At 37.5% G+C, this 10,165-nt stretch overlaps 1 pseudogene; it reads right to left on the reverse strand.

Moving 5' to 3' along the window:
- Nucleotides 1–445: 445 nt before the first annotated feature.
- On the reverse strand, nucleotides 446–1,433 carry LOC129485413 (eukaryotic translation initiation factor 3 subunit I-like; annotated as a pseudogene).
- Between the last annotated feature and the right edge of the window lie 8,732 nt (nucleotides 1,434–10,165).

Raw genomic sequence — 10,165 nt, forward strand, 5'->3', positions numbered from 1 at the left:
TTTTTCTTTGACTCTGTTTTTTTTTTAAATTACCAAACGAATTTATTTCTCAGAGTTCAAAACATTATGTGAGAAGCTTTCCTGGCCTAGATAGAGATCCAGCTTCTTATGCCTAAAACTCAAATTCGAAGTATTTTATTCATGTCCCTGCAAGGGACATGATATCATTCACAGAAAACCAAACACTACACGTTCTCACTCATAAGTGGGAGTTGAACAATGAGAACATATGGGCACAGGGAGGGAAACATCACACAGCAGGGCCTGTCAGGGGCTGGGAGGCAAGGGGAGGGGTAGCATTAGAAGAAATACCTAATGTAGATGATTGGTTGATGGGTGCAGCAAACCACCATGGCACACGTGTACCTATGTAACAAACCTGCACATTCTGCACATGTATCCCAGAACTTAAATATAATAAAAAAGAAAAAGAAAAAAATAAGAATTCATGAAAGGTAGAGGTTGAAAAAAATTCAAAGTACTGTGGGTCGAAGTAGTAGATTGTGGATGTAACCATCCTCACTGCCACTGCCGCTGCTGTAGCTCTTGCCATCAGGATGGAAGGCAACACTGTTGATAGGTCCAAAGTGCCCCTTGACTCTTCTGAACTCTTCTTCAAAGGCCAAATGGAGGAACCCGGACTCAAACTTGCCAATCCTGGTGAACGTTGTGGTTACATCCATGGCTTCCTGACCACCGCCCAGCACAATATGGTCATAGTTGGGGGAGAGGGTAGCTGAGCTGATGGGGCTTTCTGTTCAGAAAGTCTTCTGATGTTGAAGAGTTGTAGAGTCAAAAAGCTTGGCTGTGTTGTCTTTGGATGCGGTGACAAACACGGTCATATTCCTGGATAACTGGATGTCATTAATCTGCTGGGAGTGCTCCTTAACCTTCACCAACATCTCTCCAGACTTGGCACGATACTGGTTTAGCTTTCCACTCTCATGGCCTGCAATGATGCACTCCCCACAGAAGCCCCAAATGGCACTAGTGATTTTAGAGTCATTGCAAGGGATCTTCAGGTAGCACTCATTGCTGTCAATCTGGCTCAGATCCTGCAGGTCAAATAAGCTCACAAAGCACTGACAGATTTTCTGCTTCTCCATGGAGAACGTGATGATATTGCCCCCAAAGTCAAAACTGAAGATCCACACAGTTGAATTGGTCTTGAGTAGGGCCAGCTGTTTCCCTGTTTCACAGGCCGAAAGATCGTTGTCAGCTGAACGGGTGAGGACTTGCTTGGTGTCCCAGTCAGCATCCACATACCACACAGCTCTGGTATAGCCCATGTAGATGCCCAGCCTCTCACCATTCACAGAGTACCATGCATTAATGATAGGTTCCTTGGCCACGGTGAAGAGGAGGTCTCCTTCACAGCTATACTTCATCTGCCTAATGAACCACTCATGGCCCTACAGTAGGATCAGCTTCATCCCAGCAGTGATGCAAGGAAAGCCGCAACTGATTCTGTGTTTTATATGTCTGATTTAACAAAGACTATGTATGCAAGCAGAGGAGATTGAGTAGGCACCATCTGTGTGCTCTCTCATTCTTGTCATTCCATTTGCACATTGTATTGCTCCATGAGCACGGAAATCTGGTGGATCAAGGAAGCATGGGAATTCATTGAGACTCAGAGTGAATACAAGTGTGTTGCACTTATGACTAGGTAATGTGGTCCCAAAGGCCACATTTTCCAGTTGAATCAAAACCTGCTTTAAACACAGAAGGAAGGCAGTTACATTCTAAGAAAAACAATGTCCGGGGAGCCCTTTTATCTCCAGCCTTACTCTTGTTACTTGCCTGCATTCATCAACCACTTATGTTGAAAATGATGATGTAGAAGAAAAGAGAGTAACCTATGTTCCTTTCCTTTAGACATTCCTGACTCATAGTAAGCTGAAGGTAGAAAATATTGGTAGAACGTGTGCATATCAACAAGTAAAATTAAAATGGTTGGGTTTTATGGAGCATCTCCATTTCTGAAAAGAATGAGGTATATATACAATGATGAGTTAGAAAACATGAATTATGTCATTTTGGCAATTCCTCATATGAATTAAATGTTCTCATATTTGCCTTTAAAACTAGCATTTCATAATATTAGGTGAACAGCAAAATATATGGTAATAATATGAAGTTTTGTGTTTTTTTTTTTTTTACTTTAGGGTAATAAATAGCAAATAAAAAATGCCATGACAAATCCCAGGGTAAAGGATATCTTTCATCATGATGAAGGAAGGATAACACTTGCTAAGTTTCCTCAGATAGTAGAGGCAGCATATTCCTCATTTGGGAATACTTCTTCAACCCATATTCTAAGTAATGTAAAAGGCTTCCAGCTTTAAGTAGGACCCAGAGCAGAAAAGAAGTCTGCATCAGGTCTTACCTGTGGAAGGTATAGCTAGAAAGGACACAGTTATGAGTTCATGGGAAGTTCCCATATAATAATCACAACATAGACCCATAGCATTCAGGATTATCAATAGTGAAGAATAATAAACATTTTTGAAAAATAGCTCCTTGTGAGCTATTGAACCTATTAAAAAATGGAGACACCAGTTAGCAGAATTGTCCATTAAAAGTTGTATTCTATCAGACACATCAAGTCACAGTACAATGGAAATAATAGATTAGGCATGACTGGAGGCAATCAAAGGGTTATGCAGACTTAAGTAGGATGAGCAAGTGGTCCAGACCCGCATGTTTTCTGACTCTCTTGAACCAGCTTTTCCCTCAGTTCATAGCTATGGCCTAATGGGGGACCCTTTATAACCAGCTGATGGAGGAGAGAATAGTCAAAGTTAGTTTAAGGATAAAATTTGGCTCAGACCAATCTTAATGGGAAGAACTGTAAGTGGTTATCTCAGTAATCCACTTTCTAGGGAAAGAAAAGTAGTTTAAAATAGAATTGTTATCAACCCTAAGGGAGTATCAAATAACCTAGTTGCTTAGTCAGGTGCTTAGAAGAAGAAACATTGATAAATCAGAGCTAAAAAGGTCAGAGGCAAAGCCATGTGGAGAAATCTGTAGGCATGCATATAAAGAACTTTGCAGCAGTCAGCCAGTTGATGCCAGTAGCCTTTTTCACTGGCCATGGATGGAGAAAGTAGCACAGTGGCAGATAAAGGCTAACGGCCTGGGGTCCACTCAACAAAGTTTATCAAGCTCCTGCTGCTAAAAAATGTTCAACTTGCAAACAACAAAGACTTAAGCTCAGTTCTACCCATGGCACCATCTTTTGAGGGGTCCAATAAGAAGTCTGGTGGCCAGTTGCTTACATTGGACTATTCCAGTCTGGAAGAGACAGTGATTCATCTTTACTAGAATTTACACACACATATTCAAGGTAAAGTTTTGCCTAATGTGCTCTTAGGGCCTCAGTCAGCATCACTATCCCATGGGTTTACAAAGTATTTGATCCACTGCACAGGATCCTATACAGTATTGCATAAAAAGCAGTCTATAGCAAAGGCCATGTGGTGGTAGCCACATAACCACTGACTCCATCACATACAGCACCAACCAGAAGCTGCTGGCCTGATAAAACAATGAGACGTTCTACAGAAGATACAACTGAAGCACCATCTTGGAGATGAGATCCCGAAAGGACAGAATATCATGAACTAAAACAAATAATACCCTAAACCAGTGACCCATAATATGCCTTCATGTCCTTGTAAGGCAGAATAAACAAGTCCAGAAACAAAAGCATAGACATAGAAACGGCTCCACTCACCAACACATCTAGTAATCTACTTATTTTTGCTTAAACATCCCATGGACTCTGAATTATGTGGTTTGTTTATGGGTCCATAATGCCAAGAGACCACCAGACAAAATGAAAGAGTCACCATTCTGGGGGGGATAATAGACTGACCATCAGGAGTAGGCAGGTCAAATAAGTGGGGGTAAAGAAGAATATGTTTGGCAACAAGATGAGAGCCCCTGTTGTGATGCTAGCCCAATTTGTAACAAAAAACAGAAAATACAACAGCTCTGGTCTGAGCAGATCATGGTGACTAGTGGCTCAAATCTAATAGATATAAAACTCTGGGCCAGTCTTATAGTTAAGGCAACAAAGTCAGCACAGCTTACAGAAAGGGTCAGGGGAATCTCTAATGGGTGATACAGGAGGGAGACAAAGAATATCATTTGCAGCCTCAGAAAAAGCAGCAATGAAGTGAGAATAGAAAGTCTGTGATTTCTTTCACGATTCTCTCCTATGATGTACTTCTCCAGGAAAAGTGGCACACAAAAATCCTGAAAGAGCTCTCTAAGAACTCATGTGATACATGTAGAACTGCACAGGGCAAGCAATGGATGGTAGTGGATGCCTTGGTGAGCCATGCAGGGTACCTGCTGCACCCCAGCCCTGAAACACTCATTTCTCAGCTATTTGGGAGTGTTGGCAGCCGACAGCTCTCACCTGAGTTCCTCTCAGGTCATCATCCTCAGATGAAGAAAGCAGTTCGTCCAGAGTCAAGTTCTCTTCCTGGGAGAAGCCCAAAATCTAATGACTGGTTAGTGTAGAGTATTGATATGGGTTAGCTCTGTCCCCACCCAAATCTCATGTCAAATTATAATTCCCAATGTCGGGGGAAGGACCTGGTGGGAGGTGATTGGATCATGGGGGTGGATTTCTCCCTTGCTGTTGTCATGACAGTGCATGAGTTCTCACAAGATCTGGTTTTTTAAAAGTCTATGGCACTTTCCCCTTCACTCTCTCTCTCCTGTCTCCATGTGAAGATGTGCTTGCTTCACCTTCACCTTCTACCATGATTGTAAGTTTCCTGAAATCTCCCCAGTCATGCCTCCTGTACAGCCTGTGGAATGGTGAGTCAATGAAGCCTCTTTTTTTATAAACCACCCAGGCTCAGGTAGTTCTTCACAGCAATATGAAAAGGGACTAACAGAAGCATAAAAGCTTTTCTGGCTTTCCTTGATTAAAGACAACTCTAAAGGGGCATCCAAGCAAAAGAGCTCCCTGTGCTATCAGCTGAGGCCTTTTTATGACCGCATACATTTCTACTCAGTTGTACTTCTTTTGATCTCCTATTATGTATAATAAACTTCCTGCAAATCCATGTCTGAGAATCTGTTTCCTGGGAAATCTAACCTGTGACCCTGCCCAAATATTCAACACCACTGTTGCAAATCTCAAAAAATAATGGAAAGGATGGGAGAAACGTTTTGCAGATATACAGACTGCTGTAGCATTCTCCAACTATAGAGAGTTATAGCTTTGATATAAAATATTGCATACTGCATATAAAAACCCCAGACAACAGTATAGCTAAACCAAATTACCAGACAAATAAATTCCTTTCCTCATCATTGATTTAATAGGAAAAATAACATGGGTGCTGAGGAAAGTTCCATTTATATGCAATGTAAATGAAACTGAATAAAGACTTTTATTTCTTTATGAGATGTCAAATTAAAAAGCTGATAGGAGCACTAAATGAACTGAAACAGGATGAAGAGGGTAAAAATCCCACAGTATTTTGTGATTGCTGGTTACACAAACATTACAAGGATCATCAGAACTAGGCATTATTTAACAAGTTAATCATAAGAAAGCAGAAATAAATGAACATTAATTGCATTTGAATTTGAAGTCAAATATAGAGGAAATATTTTAGGAAGATGGGGCAATACAACTGATCATGTTAAAGTAGCTAAAACTCATGTCCATAGATATGTCTTTCCCAGATTTCCAGATTGTTAATGTGATTCCTGCAACACTGGCATTTCTCTCTGCTGAGAATCATAACAATTTTGTTACTTTTGAATGTTCTGGAATAGCTTCTCAGACAGAATTCTAATTGTATTATCAGATTTGGCATAAACTATATCAGGTATAAATATAATTTAATCATAATTCTAATGACCTGAATAGTTACTTTAGCTGGGACCCAATGAAGATTTTATCTCAGCATCATTTATGATTCAGTGTTTTTACCTCTAAGTAGGAAAACCTTCCTCCTTTTGATTACAATCCTAATATTTTTTTCAATAACGTTTTGCTGTCCCTTGGGTATACCAGAGAAGTCGCCTGTCCTGCAGGATGCCTAAACTTATATGAAAAAAATGAGAAGGGAAAACCACTTTTGTATTTTGATTGCAATCTATCACATTAGAGGACAAAATTATTCTAAAATCAGAGTACATTAAATACTTTACAGCTATGCTTAATGTGCCCTAGATTCTTATGCAGCACTACCTCAGGCAAGTTACCTGCATTCTCTTAGTCTCTTTGATGGTACAAAAGTATCACAATTGTATTAGGTCCACCTTAAAGACCATCTAAGGAATACATATTAATTAATATAAATGAGTGAGTCTTAAGGTTCTCAGTAAAAAACTAATAATAATAATGATGATAATAATAAATAGCTATGTTGACAAGCCAGCCAAAGAAATAACAGTAACACATAATTATACCATAAGTTTCATAGGCTATTTTAAGTGAAATGGAAGAGGATAACCAGTTTCAAATGCATAGCGAGAATAATAAAACTCTCTTTCTTCTTCGGGATCCAAGAGTTGACTTCGGCTCTTCTCTGAGCATCAGTAACATAAAGTAGTGCATATTTTCTGAGGCCCTCTAGTTTTACTTTCCCTCACAGTGGAAGGAACATCAAGCCTTATAATGCAACTGAGATCTTCCTTAAAAAAACCCTTAGCTCTGTGACTGATCACACACTTTGTTTGTTGACAAAAAGAACTTTCTTAAGATATATATTAAAATTGTTTGAGAGCTTGTTTACCATTTTGCACACTACTCAGAGGTTGTGTTTCTTTTTTTGCATTGGTGTAAGACCATTTATTTATTTCATAACATCATTGGGTTGCTATTGTATTATCTCTATTTTCACTTCAATCCAACCAAGGGGAAAATTTTAATCAATGGCTCATAGATCATTGTATTCTGATGCCAGAGCCATGTAGCATTAATGGTTAGAGAAGCTGTCAGTTCAGCTTTCAGTCTTAGGCCTTTAGCTAGATTTTTTTATGCCCCATTACCTTGGGAGTACTGCCTAAATACTTTTTTTCTCCTTTCATTTATTCAATGCTTCTCTAAGCAGTGTGTGTTCAGGTAGTATTTTTTAATACAGTGGCCTATGAAAACAACAACAAACCACTTGATCATTATTTGAATATCCTAACCCAAACAGTACACTTTTACCTCTGCCCTCCACCAGCATGATTATTCTCTGAAGAAACGTTAACTATAGACTCTAGTTTCTGAAAAGGCTGCCAACAGTAATTAGATGGTGGAAAACTGAATTAATGAACAGCGAAGCCAACCAGTTGACAAAACCACCTAATTCCAAGATGTCCTTTATATTTAAGAGTGAACTCTTAAATACAAAGAGAGCTGAGGATCACCAAACCTTTGATGAAGGCTGTAATGTAAAAGACAGGCACCGAAAGAAACAACAAAATAAAAATGAAATAAAGGAAAATAGATATACACAGAGAATAATAACTTCAAAAAGAAAAAGATCAAACTATAATTGACATTATCCATGAGATATTACACACAAGAAATAAAAAAGGAAGGTTTAAAAAATATAATCATAAAAAATAAGACGGAAGTCTTGGCAATTAAAGATTACATAATTTTTTTAAATGTCAGTAGATATCTGAAAGACATCTTGAAATCTGAGTCAGAAAATGAGATTTAAAAGATGAAGACATGAACAATAGGAAAGAAGAATTAACAATATCAAAGGGTAACTCCAAGAGGTTGAATATCTTGCTAATAGGATTTCCAAATAAGAAGAAAATAAAATTTGAAGGGGATAAAAATTATCAAAGAAACAGTACCTTCAATAAAAAGCCCTTCCCCAACACAGATATCACATGATTTTATGTTTCCAGGTATAAAAAGATGATCCTAATAGATTTCAGAGAGAACAAAAGTGATTAAATATGGAGGAATAAGAGTCAGAGTCATTGAACATAGTAAGAGCAACAATGGACAAAAGACACTGAATAGCGCCTTAAAAATTCTGAATTTAAATATTTTCCAACCTTAAATTTAATCTTCTATTGTCTTTATGCACTAACCAAGCGTGAGGATTTAAAAAAATAATTTTCAAACCTGTAAGTTCTTATAAAGTGTATCTCCATTACACTTTTTTCCAGAAAGCTACTTATTAATGTATTCTACCAAAAATAAAGTAAATCAAGAAAGCTGATGACCTGGGATCAAAACCACATAGGAGTGTCAATTCTCAGAATGAGGGCAAAAGAAAAAATGTGAGACTTGTCAAGAGCAACAAGTCTACAATGAAATAGAAGTATAAATGGCTTCTAGGAGACAGATCCCCAATAATAAAAATGGAAATAATGGAGTTAAGTTATATATTTGTAGCTATATTAAAAGAAACTTTTACAGTTTTCTTCTCAGCTCCTCTTGTGGATAGAGATGGCTAATTAAAAAGGAAGCGGATTTTAAAAATAAAGCAATTACAAGCTATTTGATACTTTCTGTGCTACTCCGAATAGTAAGGTATCATCTTTTTATGTTATATAATAAAAATAGCAGCTATAATTTTTTAGGGTCTTCTATATGTGAAGCATATTTAAGAAGGAAATTCTGCCATTTATGACAACATGAATGAAGCTAGAGGACATTATGCTAAGTGAAATACACCCACCACAGAAGGACAAATACTGTTTGATTCTATTTATACGAAGTATCTATAATGTTAAGCTCAAACAAGCTAAGAATGCAATAGTAGTTTCCAGGGTTTAGGGGAAGGGGGAATTGGGAGTTATTCAATGGGCATACAGATTCAATTATGCAAGATGAGTAAGTTCTAGAGATACACTGTGCAACATTATGCCTATAGTTAACAATAAAATATCATGAACTTCACAATTTTAGAGGGTAAATCTCATTTTAAGTGTTCTTACCACAATCACAAAACCAGAAACTAAGACAAATTGACACAAGAAAACTTTGGGAGGAGTTGAAAATGTCTACTACCTTGAACGCAGTAATGGATCACAGTGTTTGCCTATGTCCAAACTCATCAAATTGTACAAATTAAGTATGTGCAATTCTTTGTAAAATAATTATACCTAAATAAAGCTGTTTAAAAATAGAATTATCATTGTTTTATAAATGAAAAAGCTGACACTCAGAGAAGCTAAATGAATAGCTCCAAGTCATATAGTTAACGAGGCATGAGCTAGGATTCAAATCTATATTTTAAAGTCTATGCTTTTTCTCATAAAGCATATTCATCCAGCATGCTGTTACATGTGCATATTGCATGTATATAAAATGTGATGTTACAAACTATGCTGATATATAATATTGCTTTTGTCTTTACTTGTGCTATATGTCCATGTATGTATGTAATTATCTCAACCAAATTGTAAGCATTTAGTAGAGAAAAATTATATAGTCTACATTCAAAGTTACTGTTTTTGAGGGTTCTCTAAAGCCTGGTAGAGAATCTTCTACACAACAAGCTTTCAGGTGCTGTTCACCTGCTGGTACTTTTTTGTGCTCTAAAAAAATCTTTTTGTATAAAAAATATATATGATGTAAATAAGTAAATTGTCTACTTACAGGTTTCCATAGAACTTTACTTTGAAAGCATTTTTACCTTGAAAACAAAGTACATGCGGTAGGTAAGTTTTTTTGTTTGCTTGTTTTTTGTTGTTGTTGTTTTTTGTTTTTGTTTTGTTTTTTGTTTTTTGGTTTTTTTGAGATGGAGTCTCACACCATTGCCTGGGCTGGAGTGTAGTGGTGCAATCTTGGCTCACTGCAACCTCTGCCTCCCAGGTTCAAGCAGTTCTCCTGGCTCAGCCTCCCGAATAGCTGGGATTACAGGTGCCCACCACTACACCTGGCTAGGGTTTTGTATTTTTAGTAGAGACAGGGTTTCACTCTGTTGGCCAGGCTGGTCTCGAATGCCTGACCTTGTGATCCACCCTCCTCAGACTCCCAAAGTACTGGGATTACAGGCGTGAGCCAGATAAGTTTTTATATTTTTATGTGCTAAGAGGAACACTCCTATACAAAGAACTTTCAATACCAATTTGATCTTGGATATCAACAGATGAAATGTTACACCTATATTAAGATTTAATTATAATGAATGCAATATATCAGAAATTTATACATCTAAGGAAAAGC

This window comes from Symphalangus syndactylus, chromosome 6, assembly GCF_028878055.3.
Source record: "Symphalangus syndactylus isolate Jambi chromosome 6, NHGRI_mSymSyn1-v2.1_pri, whole genome shotgun sequence".
In the NCBI taxonomy this organism is placed as follows: Eukaryota; Metazoa; Chordata; class Mammalia; order Primates; family Hylobatidae; genus Symphalangus; species Symphalangus syndactylus.